The following is a 13,853-nucleotide window of genomic DNA, read 5'->3' on the forward strand; positions in this document are numbered from 1 at the left end:
ACTCAATTAGAATGTTACCTTGCTAGAGGATTTACAAATAAGACTGTTAGGTCCACTCGATTAAGAGATTTCGTGTCACTTACAAAATAAACAACAGTAAAAATATATCTGCAACTTCACATCTAAAATGCTAAAGCAGATTCTTATTTGCTCAACACTGTCTAGTCATAGGACTTATCTTGTCCCTCTGCTGGGCTCCCTACTCTGTTATTCAAACAGGTCTTCAAGCTTCTGTGCTTGGTAATCACTATGTAGCATCCTTGTGCTTACACTTGCCCGCATACATTGTTCATTAATAATTTCTTATTTATAAACAATTTGCTAACCCCTGAATCTCCTTGATCACATTTCCCATGATCAATCATAGCCATTAGATCTTCAATCTTGACTAGGTTCAATGTATCCTTCGATCTGAAAAATGTTTTACTTCGCCTAGGAACTTGCATTCTAATCTTGGAACTTGTGCTAGGTTAAGCGGTTCAATCTGTGTTGTAGATCTAGCTCCTGAATTTTCAAAGCCATAGATCCTTAACAAATTTCTTGCACGTCATATCAATCATTTAATCAACTCCAGCTAATCAGCTTCCTTCATTAAATAACGCTTTTCTTCATCCAATGCATTCTGTCATAACTCGGTTAACTCGATAAATACTAAACTTCACTCGATAGACATTCCGCCTTCATTCACCGATATCGATAACCTTAGGGTTTACCGACTAGGTTCTTTGCTCGGTGACATAGTATAGTATTAACCTTACAATCAACAACACATGTAGGATATCAAAACAATCTAAACATCATGATCTCATCATTGTCTAACTCGATAATAGTTGCCCATTGAATAACTTATTTCTCCCCTTATTCATCACATTCTTTCTGTGTCTTTTATCGACATCTTAATTCTCTTCAAATCAATCTTCTCAAGATATGGCAACATCATACTGAATCAAAATATCAATTTCATGACATCAATGACAAAATAATGTTATAAAGATAGTTATCATCCTTCTTCAGTTATATCAATAATCTTCAACAACCTTCTCAATATCCTTAATGAATATGAACAATCTCCTTCTATTGAAATCCCAACACCAATTGTTAGGATAATCGGTGAACAACTCAGAGGGGGGGGGGGGGGGGGGCGGTGAATCAATTGTTAACAAATTATATCAACCAAACCACTTAATAACCTTTAACTGGATCACATAAACATTAAGTACTGGAATAGCAGAAACAGATACCGATAAACAATACAACATAACAATAAAACAAATAATCAACACAATGCAACCATACCACATAACACCATGATTTGTATGTGGAAAACCCAGAAAGGGAAAAACCATGGTGGAAAGCCTACCCACAGTTAGATGATACTTCTACAGAAAGCATGTGATACAATGAGGGGCCTGCACATGCAGGAAGGCACATTGCCTAGAGTGTACTGCTCAATACAAAAGAGTCTCACTGACTACAGAGAGGTTATAACCACCTCAAGATAAATGAACAAAAATCTAGAATAATGAACTACCAGAGATAACATCTACCATGCTTGATTACAGTCCCAGTTAAGCTCAATACCGGAGGCCTTTGACCTTTTCCTTAATCCCAATTAGATCACCTATGATCGACCAAAAATCCTTCACATATGATATTACATTTCACGACCATGAACATTATCTACAATGAGATCTTACATCAATTTATACCAACCCTAAGGCCTAAACCAATTAGGTCGGCCACCTAAAAGATATTATAGTAAGATCATTACATACATCCATATTACAATGATATGCCATGTCGACTTAAGACCAAAAGAACAATAACCAATCCATAAATCATCTCGGTAACATGTAGAGAACATGTTAACATGATATCGGTCCATAACCTATATAGGCACCGGACCTAATCTGGGTCCAGCACGCCAAATCAATGTCTTCAAATAGTTGAAGCACGATCACAGATCACCTTCTGCATCCTGAATTCCATCTAGAAGCCGCACCAACACCACTTATGCATTCTACCAGGATTTCTTAGTGAAAGCTCTACTAGTTAAACTTTAAACTAATGCTAGTAAGGGTTTATAAGAGTGTATGATAGCATCCAAATCAATACCAACTGACCAAAACAAGCTCCTGGAAAATGTAGCACATAAAACCAAACATACTCCATTGATCCAAACATGTCGAAAGTGTCCAATAGATAGTCTCTTTCGCCAGTAACACCAGATCTTCTATCAGTAACCAAAACCTGTCTACCGGTAACCAACCATAACAACTAGTGTTGACATCAATGAAAAAACATCAATGCAACACATAATAAATTCATCCATAATGCCAACATCTTCTTCTACCCGACCATATGTTTCTATTCCAGAATCCTCCATTCCTCTCAACAATGTCGCTAAATTTATTCAAGCTTTGCTTCCTCCTGTCACAGAAATTTGTGGGTCACAACCAATTGTCAGTCAAGTCCCATGACATCAGTCATCACATCTCACATCCCCGCTTCCTCATCATATCAATACATTAGTGGTGGTGGTCCACCTTCCATGACTCATCTAATTCTAGGGGCAAACACAATTCATCATGTCCAAAATCCACAACAAGACATCATTAAGGAAATCCATGACATGAAAAACATTATAAAAAACATGAAGGAAGGGACCAACAAAAGAAAATGTTACTCGTTTGAGGAATTTTGTCCTTGTCCTTATGAACCGTCTATATCAATTGCACCATACCCACCAGGGTTGGAGATGCCTAAGTTCATGAAGTATGAGGGCAAAGAGGACCCCCGAGAATATGTTCGTGAGTTTCACATCTTATGTCAAGAAGTCTCCTATAGTGACTTATACCTTCGAAGGCTCTTCCATAAGAGTCTCATGAGAGATTCTCTTGCATGGTTCTCATCCTTACTTGGAGGTTCTATCACTTCATTCTCAGACTTAGCAGAAAATTTTGTGGCCCACTATGCTTACAACATTGTTAATGATGTTTCCATGATGGACCTTTGTAACACAAAATAAAGGCATGGAGAGACTTTCGCTAACTTCTTGCAAAGATGGCAACATCTCATCAAGAAATTGAAGTGGGACATGCTAGAACAACACCAAATCGAACTATTTCAAAAAAATCTGGTGCCCAAACTATCAAGGTCCTTGACATCTCAATGTATCAAATCTTTCCAAAAATTGACTGACAAGGGCCTATCTCTTGAACGTGTCTTGTTAGAGGAAGGAACCTTAAAACATTACCAAAAATCAAGTCAAAATTCTTCCTCTTACCATAATGATAAGCCAAAATTTTGGTCCAAAAATAAGAACATAGTCAATGATGGTGTGATTGATGCAAAACTGGTCTAGACCGTGACCGCTCCTCCAAAGCCCACCACCACCAATCGCCAATTCAACAATCAAAATCAATCTCAAAATCCTCATAACAATGTCTCAGTTCAAGGGCGACCACCTCGATCTAACAACAGGACTCCAAGAGACTTCACTCCTCTTGCCGAGCCCATTGAGGTTGTGTTCCAAAAGCTTGTCCAAGCTAGCGCGGTAGTCTTTCTGATAACTCGCCCATTTGATCCTAATCAACCCAAACCTAGGTAGTAAAATGAGAAGGAATATTGTGAATATCACCGTATCAATGGTCACGATACATGAAAGTGTATGAAGTTGAAAATCTACATACAAGACCTCATTGATAAGGGTGATATTGAAGTAGCAACAACCAAACCTGGTAACAACAATGAAAAACTTAAGATGTACCAGGAAACTTTCCCAAAATATGATAATGGTAAAGGCTCATCATCTAACGTGGTGAACTACGATTACACTAATCATATAATGGGATTGAATTTTTAGTGGGTCACATTGAGCCTACAGATAATTATGTCAATGTCATAACTATCCAAGGAGCTAACCCTCCCCCTTCCCAAAGCCGAGCTAACCTTGCTAAGATAGTCATTCAAGGTGCCATACCTTCCTCTTCCCACTCTCAGAATGATTACAACGTAACCACCTGCCGAGGTAGAGTCACCATCCAAGGAGCCCCTCCCCCACCAAACCCTCCCCTCATGTCCTCCACCCGCCGATATGACCTACTTGACCATCTTGGGAAGACCCTTGCATAGAGATCCATCCTAGAACTTCTCAATACTTCCCCTGTCCATAAGGAGATTTTGGAACAAGCCCTCCTTGAGTCTCGCATTCCCGATAATATCAATGCCCCCCAATTTCAAGATCTCATTTGAAACCTTGCCACCGAACAACACCTCGTGTTCACTTCCAATGACGCTCCTGCAGATGAAGACCATAATAAACCTCTGCACATCAAAGCCCTTATCTAGAAGCACAAGGTTAAATGTATCTTGATAGATAGAGGAACCAGACTCAATTTGGGTACATATAAATTAATAAAATAATTGGGGATTTCTAAGGACCTGGTAGATACATCAAGAAGAATCACAATAAAAGCATATGATGATGCATAAAGAGTTTCTAAAGGCATGATCACCTTGCCTCTTCAATTGGGCCCTATTAAAATTGAGACCCCTTGTCAAGTCCTAGATCTTGATCTCCCTTATAACATCCTCCTCGGATGACTGTGGATTCATTCCTTTCAATCCGTCCCTTTCACTTATCATCAATGCATCAAATTCCCCTTCAATGGAAGAGAGATCACTATAAAAGGTGATCCCAACCCTTTCAATATTCCAAGCTCTTAGAGGGGAAGCATCCATATCATTTCCCATTAAATAGACCCTCTCCAACTCCTCCATCTGACACATAAAACATCGCCTCCACCTCAACCCAAGCAGAGCCCAAAATCAAGATCCTGGATAATGGTTGCAGAGAATACAAACTTGAGGATGTCTTATTAATAGGAAATCTCCCCATGTCTCCCAAGTCATTTGGCAAATTGAAAGAAATAAAAAAATATCAAAAATCTGTTATACAATACAAAGATACCACCATTCAGCAATGGGGTCCACTTGATGAGGAGAGTCTTGAGACAAATGTGTCTTCATGGTTGTACCAGGAGGAAGATGAAGACCCAATAAAAATACCTAAGAAAATGTATCCAAAAGCATCAGCTATAGTAGAAAAGATGGGTTATAAAGGACAAGACGTGGGACCAGAGGAGAAAGGAATCAAAGCACCAATAAATCCCATCTCATACAAGTATAACAGGGGCTTGGGTTATACTCCAGTGCCTAAGATCAGTATCACCAGTTCCCCTTCAAGTTCTTCTTTGGATGTCGAAGACTCTGATGAAGAGGAGTTCCATGAAATGCCTTTTGAATACGAAGATGACATCTTCTTTGACACCCACATCAACACCATCACTCCCATAACCCCTCTCATTCTGCATGAGCTACAACTTGTCCATCCCAAACTTATAGATCGGGGCCAATGAGACAAACCTGCTTTAGATGTCTGTGTCGATGACAATGGTCTCATAACTCTCTTGACTATGAGCAATTGGGAAGACTGCAATAGAATTCATGGGATTTAGTTACATGAAAAAGGATACTTTGGTAGTTAGGTCAATGCCCTTAGTCGCAAAAAAGATAATAAAAAGAAAAACCATGATTCCCTAGGTGAAAACCTCTTCGACACACCTTTAGATGAAGAAAAAGTAAAAACAAAGGGCGTATCCGAAAGTGAAAACCTAGATAAGTCACTTGAGGATGAGGGACTTGACCTCCCTACCATTGTTCCTCCTCAACAAGACATGTCAACTTTACTAATAGAGGAAACAAACAATATCAATATGGACACCAAAGACACTCCAAAGAACATGCTCATTTCAAAGTCCCTAACGGATCAAGAGAGACAAGACTTCATCCTCACAGAAACAAAGATCAATTTTGCCTCGTCATATGTTGACATGCCAGGCCTAGATCTTGACTTAGTAGTTCAGAATCTTGTTGTCCATGCAGATGCAAAGCCAGTAAAGAAGAAGTTACGCAAGATGCATCCACATATTGCACTCCTAGTCAAAGCAAAACTTCAAAAAATGTTGGATGCAGAATTCATCAAACCAATAGACTACCATGAATGGGTATCCAACATTGTACCTGTTGACAAAGCTGCTGGGGGCACCCACATTTGTACTGAATTCTAAGATTTGAACAATGCCTACCCTAAGGATGATTTCCCACTCCCCAACATAGACATGATTGTAGACCTCACATCGGGACATGAGATGCTATCACTTATGGATGGATTTTCTGGATACAATCAGATCAAGATCGCAGAGGAAGATCAACACAAAACAACATTCACAACACCATGGGGCACCTTTTGTTACTGACTTATGCCCTTTTTCTCTCAAGATCGCCGGAGCTACATATCAACGTGCAATGACAACAATTTTCCATGACCTCTTGCACAAAATCATGGAGGATTATGTGGACGATCTTCTAGGAAAATCCAAAACAAGACATGAGCACATCCCTATCTTAAGGCAAATTTTTGAAAGATTGGAAAAATACAAATTGCGCCTCAATCCTAAGAAATGTGTCTTTGGTGTCACATTGGGAAAATTGCTAGGTTTCATCATTTCCCACAAAGGCATAGAGGTTGATCCTGCAAAGGTGAAAGCTATCATGAAAATATCTCCCCCGAAGACCCTTAGACAACTACACAGCCTCTAAGGAAAGCTCCAGTCTATCAGATGCTTCATCTCACAACTCGTAGACAAATGTCACCCATTTACTCACTTATTATGCAAGGATACCAAATTCAAATGGGATTGCCTATGTCAAAAAGATTTTGAGAAGCTTCAGGAATATCTTGCATCGCCTCCGGTTCTCATACCTCCTATTCTAGGAAATCAACTTCTTTTGTACATATCTGCTATTGCAGTGGCATTGGAGGCATTATTGGCACATACAGATGATCAGGGAAAAGAGCATGCTATATACTACATTAGTCATACACTAGTAGGGTATGAGCTCAATTATATCCCCATTGAAAGAGCATGCTTAACACTTGTCTTTAGCATGCAAAAGCTTTGACACTACATGCTTAACAACAAAACAAGACTGATTGCTAAGATTGACCCTCTCAAATACCTCTTGTCAAAAGCTTCTCTCACTGGCAGAACTGCTAAATGGGTCATGTTGTTAAGTGAGTTTGACATTGAATATGTGGACATAAAAGAAATCAAAGGACATGTAATAGCAGACCAACTAGTCGACGCTCCACTTCCAAGTGACCATTCGATCCTTACAAAATTTCCAAATGAATTCATAATTATTGTCACCACATCCTCCACACAGCAGATGTACTTTGATGGTTCTTGCACCCAAAATAGATCGGGAGAAGGAATACTGTTGATCACACCTCAAGGAGATTGCATCCCAAAATCATACAAGATAGCCTTTGCATGTACCAACAACATCGAAGAATATGAAGCACTGATTACTGGGCTACGTCTGGCTATCCAATGAAAGATATTAGAATTACATGTCTATGGTGATTCCCAACTTGTCATAAAACAAGTCAATGGCGAATATCAAACAAAAGATGACAAGCTTCTTCCCTATCACAGTATGGTTAAAGATCTCAAGAAAAATTTCACATCAATTAAGTTTTATCAAATTCCACGAACAAACAACAGAGTTGCAGATGCAATGGCCACTATTGGCTCCCTCCTTCAAATGCTGAAACATAGTCAGAAGTGTGAGTTCTTGGTTGAGAAACTCTTCATACCGACATATGATTTACTAGAGTCTGAAATGGTGTGCGTACTCGTTGGTCTCGAATCCCCCTGGTATCAAGAGACCTTCACTTACCCAAGAGACAACACCGTTCCTCCAAACCTCACCAAAACCCAACAACAAACCTTCATCCACCGATGTGATTGTTACACTATCCTTGGAGACACCCTGTGTAGAAGGCATTTTGATAGTTCCCTCCTAAGGTGTTTAGAAAAACAAGAGGCTAAATTGGCACTACGTGTAGTGCACAAAGGTATCTGTGGGGCACACTCAAGTGGGCTCACTTTGGCTAAAAAGCTCTTGCGAATGAGATATTACTGGCCTACAATGGAAGTAGATGCATATAATTATGTGAAGAAATGTATCCCTTGCCAGGAACATGGTGACAAGATCCACACTCCATCACAAGAATTGCAGCCGTTCATTACACCCTGACCCTTCTTAGAGTGGGGGCTTGATCTCATTGAGAAAATCCACCCTAAATCCTCCAACAGCCATAAATTAATTATCATTGCCATCGAATATGAGGCCATCCCTCTTACCTTCACCACTGGTAAGCAGATCTCTAAATTCATTCTAAACTACTTGATTTGTCGATATGGAATCCCCAAAGTTATCATAACAGACAACGACATACCATTCAAAAATCAAGATGTTAAAGAGCTCTATCAGAAATTTGATATCCAACACTGCTTCTCCACTCCATATTATCCGCAAGGTAATGGTCAAGCTGAGGCTTCTAACAAAACCCTAATCAAAATCCTCGAAAAGATAGTCAATAAAGCTGGTCATGATTGGCACCCCCAACTCCACCCTGCTCTGTGGGCTTACCGCACCTCCATCTGCACACCCACAGACACCACCCCATATTCCCTTGTCTTTGGCGCTGAAGTCATCCTCCCTCTTGAGATCGAGATCCCCTCCCTAAGGGTGTCGCTGTAGGATATCCTTCCAGATGAGGAATACAGAGTTGCCAGACTACAAGAGCTATAACTGCTGGATGAAAGGCACCTCAAGGCCTCAAACCATCTCTGGGTATATCAAAATCGCCTACGCTTGAGTTACTGCAAGAAGGTCAATACCCAGGAATTTGAAATTGGTGATCTTGTCCTCATGGAAAATTAGAGAAACCTTCAAGAAAGAGAGAAGAAAGGCAAGTTTGAGCCTAATTGGCTTGGATCATATATGATCACAACAAAGTATGGATTGAGGGCATATAAGTTGGCTACTCCTGAAGGAGATCCTTTGGATGATCCAATGAACATCATGCACATAAAGAGATTCTATGCCTAGTCCTCAGAAGGTCATGGATTGTCAAAAAATCAAGGAAAAAAAAAAAAAAACGATCCTGAAAAAAGATTCACTTTGGTGAAAACCTGGTAAACAGGTGCCTTGTGAAAAAAAAAATCATAAAAAGTTAAGAAAAATCAATTTGTCCATTAGTTAAAACCACTTTGTGGCACTTTGGTTCCTATTGTGAAATGCATTAATGTTTTAAAATATTTAAGTTCACTATTGTAGTCTATGTAAATGCTTCATTTCTCTATTTTGTGAGTTACTGGGTTGAACCCGAGAATAAGCTCAAAATTTGTAAATAAGTTTTCCTTTTTCAGTTTTGGTTCTTTGTTTGTAAATAACCACATGGCTCTGGCTTGAAACTCCACATGACCATTGGAGGTGGTCAAGAAGAGCCAATCGTGTACAGTAGGTTTTCATTTATGGAAGTCCAGGAGATGGCATTAGCTATTTCTGCAAACTGGCCCTAGGCAATCTTGGTGATAGTCCAGCTAGGTGTTAGTAGTGTGAAGGACATGACTTGCAGGGGAGGAATCTATTGAGAACTAGAAGAAGATCCAAAAGGATATAAGCCCTGGAACCTTGTCATTTTGTAACCTAAGGGTGAGAGTTTGCCAGACCAAACATGAAGGGTGGTTTTGCAGAAAGGAGAGAACAAGTGTTGATTGTCCTGCACCCCTGCAAGGATATAGGGAGAAAGCTTACCTCGTGAGCTTGAGTAAGGTGAAACAAGTAAACTACTCGTAGGGGAGTACATAGGAGAAGACTATGGGCTCTAATAGTGAATAAGATTACACCATCAAAGAATCCCAATTGGTGGTAAACTAGGACTCTCCCTATAGAGGAAGGGGATCTAGCAACTCAAATAGAGGAAGGTCTAGTGGATCAGAAAGAGGGTCCTATTTTTCCACAATGAAGTGCTACAACTGCTATCAGCTTGGATACCCAACTTATAGGTGTCTTGAGAAGTCTTCTTCATCCCAAGGAGGTGAAAGAAGAGTAAATTATATTCAAGAAGATGCAGCAAATGGGAAGGCATCAGAAGTGAGTTTAGATTCTGAGAGTGGAGAGAATCTCATGATGAGAAGAGTCTTGATAAAAGAAACAGTTAAGGAGGAACCTAGCCAAAGAAGATCCTTGTTTAGGATAAAATGCAAGATTATGGGTAAGGTGTGTAAAGTGGTGGAAGATTCAGGTTCCATTGACAATATTGTGTCAGAAGAAGCAGTAAGTAAACTTAACCTGCAAAGAATCTCACATAGTGATCCTTATAGGGTTACTTGGCTCAATAAGGAGCAACATGTTCTAGTGAATGAAAAAACTTGGGTGGAGTTCACTATTGGAAGTTACAAAGACAAGATTTTGTGTGATATCTTACCAATGGATGCATGCCACCTACTCTTAGGTAGACCCTGGCAATTTGACAGGAAAGTAGTACACCATGGAGAAAAGAATTCCTATACTTTCCAAAAAGATGGAGTTACTTACAAAATTCAATCCTTAAAAGATGAAGAAGGAAGAAGACCTAAGGGATCCAATGTGCTTCTAGTTGGTGAGGAGTTCATTAACACCCTCAAGGAAGGAGGAGTGGGGTTTGCACTTGTAGTGAAACCAAAAAAACAGAGCAAGGAGAAGAAAGTATGCATTCCCAATGAAGTGCAGAAGATACTAAACTAGTTCAAGGACATCATTAGTGATGGTACACCTATAACATTGCCTCCTCAATGTGCCATCAATCCCCAAATTGATTTCATACCTGGAGCTTCTTTGCCTAATAAGGCAGCCTATAAGATGACACCAGAGCAGAACCAGGAGATAGCTAAACAAATACAAGAGCTTTTGGACAATGGTTTGATAAGGAAAAGCATCAGCCCATGTGCAGTGCCCACTGTGTTGGCACCAAAGAAGGGAGGTACTTGGAGCCTGTGCACTGATTCGAGAGCCATCAACTGGATTACAATCAGGTATAGATTTCCTATTCCCATAATTGAAGATTTGATGGATTGTTTAAGGGGTGCTAAGTATTTTACCAAGATAGACCTCAAGAGTGGTTACCACCAAATCTGAATCAAGGAGGAAGATGAATGGAAGACAACCTTCAAGACTACAAAAGGACTTTATGAACTGATTGTTATGCCATTTGGACTCACAAATGCCCCTAGCACATTTATGAGGCTCATGAATGAAGTACTCAAGGACTGCATTGATAAATTTGTTGTTGTTTACCTAGATGATATCTTAATTTTTAGCAAGTATAAGGATGAGCATCTTAAGCATATAGAAATTGTATTGGAAAAACTATATGATGAACAACTAACCATCAATTTGGAGAAATGTGAGTTTATGAAACAGGAATTAGTGTATCTTGGGTTTGTAATCTCAAGTGGAGATTTGAAAATGGACACCTCAAAGGTGGACGCAATAACCAATTGGCCTACTCCTAGAACAACAAGTGAAGTAAGGAGTTTTCATGGCTTGGCTCAGTTTTATAGGAAGTTCATCAGAGGGTTCAATGAGATATGTGCACCTATGCTAGAAATAACCAAGGGAGGTGTGAGAATTAAGTTGGTATGGACAAAGGAAGCACAAGAAGGTTTTGATCTCTTGAAGACAAAGGTGGCTACTCAACTGGTACTAATCCTACCAAGCTTTGACAAACTTTTCACAATTTAATGTGATGCCATCAACATAGCGGTTGGAGCAGTTTTGAGTCAAGACAATAGACCAGTTGCATTTTTCAGTGAGAAACGCAATGATGCAAATAAAAGGTATTCTTCCTATGATTTGGAATTGTATGCACTTGTCCAGTCACTTAGAAAATGGAGGCATTATTTGCTACCTAAAGAATTTGTGGTTTACACTGATAATCAAGCTCTTAGCTTTCTTAATTCTCAATAAAAGTTAAACCATAGGCATATCAAATGGGTAGAGTATTTAGAGTCATTTACTTTCACCATCAAACACAAGAAAGGTCAATGTAATAAGGTAGCTGATGTATTTAGTAGGAGGTTACTAACAGTACAAGAAGTGCAACTCAAAAGCATTGGAGTGGATAGTTTCAAGAATTTGTACGAGGAAGATGAAGATTTTGCTACTGCCTACAAGGTTTGCCAAGAGTTTAGGAATCATTTTCATAGTGAATATGCAAATTTCACTTTGCACGATGGAATTTTGTTCAAAGGAGGACAACTTTGTGTACCTAGAGGGTCTATGAGAGAAAATTTGATGCAAGAAAAGCGTAATGGATGGTTGAGTGGATATTTTGGTTTGAATAAGACCTTGGAACTTGTTCAAAGATTCTACTATTGGCCAAAGATGCAAAGGGATATCAGGAGATATGTGGAGCAATGTGTAATTTATCAAAGAGCTAAGGGAACATCTTCTAATGCTGGACTGTATCAGCCTTTACCTATCCCAAACAGGCCATGGGAGTGTGTAACTATGGATTTTGTTGTTGGTTTACCCAAGACAAAATCCGGATTTGATAGCATCTATATTGTCGTAGATAGATTCAGGAAAATGGCCCATTTTATTCCTTGTAAGGTGAATCATGATGCCAGTCATATTGCTCATTTGTTTTTCAAAGAAATCATTAGGATTCATGGTTTACCCATCAGTATAGTGTCAGACAGAGATACGAAATTCATTGGACATTTCTGGAGAACTTTATGACAGAGATTGGGAACTAACTTGTCTTTTAGCTCGACATATCATCGCCAAACGAATGGCCAAAAAGAGGTGGTCAGTAGAACACTGGGGAACCTTCTCAGATGTTTGACAAAGGAGTACAGGCAAGCTTGGGATCAGATCATTCATCAAGCTGAATTTGCTTACAATGATAGTGTGAATAGATCAATCGGTAAGAGTCCTTTTGAAGTAGTTTATGGCCTTCATCCCAAAGGTGTTTTGGAGCTTAGAGAAATTGAGAAGATGGGACAACAGAATGGACATGCTGTTGACATGGCTCAGTCCATGAAGGAGATTCATGAGCATGTTAGGCAAACTTTACTAGATAACTCTCAGAAAATGAAGGACAAGATAGATGAAAAGAGAAGAGATTTACAATTTTCTGTTGGGGACTTGGTAATGCTTCACTTGAACAAAGCTAGGCTTCAAAAAGGTGTCCCTAGCAAACTTCAAATGAGGAGAATTGGACCTTGTCAGATTTTGGCCAAATATGGAAACAATGCCTACAAACTTGACCTACCCGGAGACATGGCTTTATCTCCTATTTTTAATGTTGCAAACTTGGTGTCGTATAAGGGTACACTTCTAGACGAATGTCAGTGATTTTCAGAGGTCTCATAGGCACTTTCAGACCTACCTTTACTATCAGCAAATATGCCACAAGCCGAAAGGGTGTTGGATTCACGAGTTCTCAAGAAGACCAAACATACCACCTATATGGAGCATTTAGTTAAATGGGAGCATCTTCCAGAATCTGAGGCCACTTGGGTCCCTAAGGCAGACTTTTTGAAGCTTAGAATTCCCTCCTCTGTGTTGCCGCAAGGAGTCACTTGACTTCTTTTTCATTGTCAGAGTATGGTGTAGGAGCACCTAGTTTTGGTTGCATTTTCAACATTTTTACAATTTTGGTGTGATTAGGTTCAAAGGTGTGTTTTCTCAGTTTGAAATAGCATCACAAAAGTGCATCAGGATAACCTACTCCGATGAGTTAGAATTGGCTTGGAGCGGAGCCATCAACCTACTCTGATGAGTTAGCATTGGCTTGGTGCGGAGTATTGTCATCGGCTATCGGTGAGAGTGGTTTCAAACTACCCCAACGACCCGATGAGCAAACAACAGTGCAGAGTATTGTCATCGGC

The sequence above is a fragment of the Cryptomeria japonica genome, chromosome 3, assembly GCF_030272615.1.
Source record: "Cryptomeria japonica chromosome 3, Sugi_1.0, whole genome shotgun sequence".
Lineage (NCBI taxonomy): Eukaryota > Viridiplantae > Streptophyta > Pinopsida > Cupressales > Cupressaceae > Cryptomeria > Cryptomeria japonica.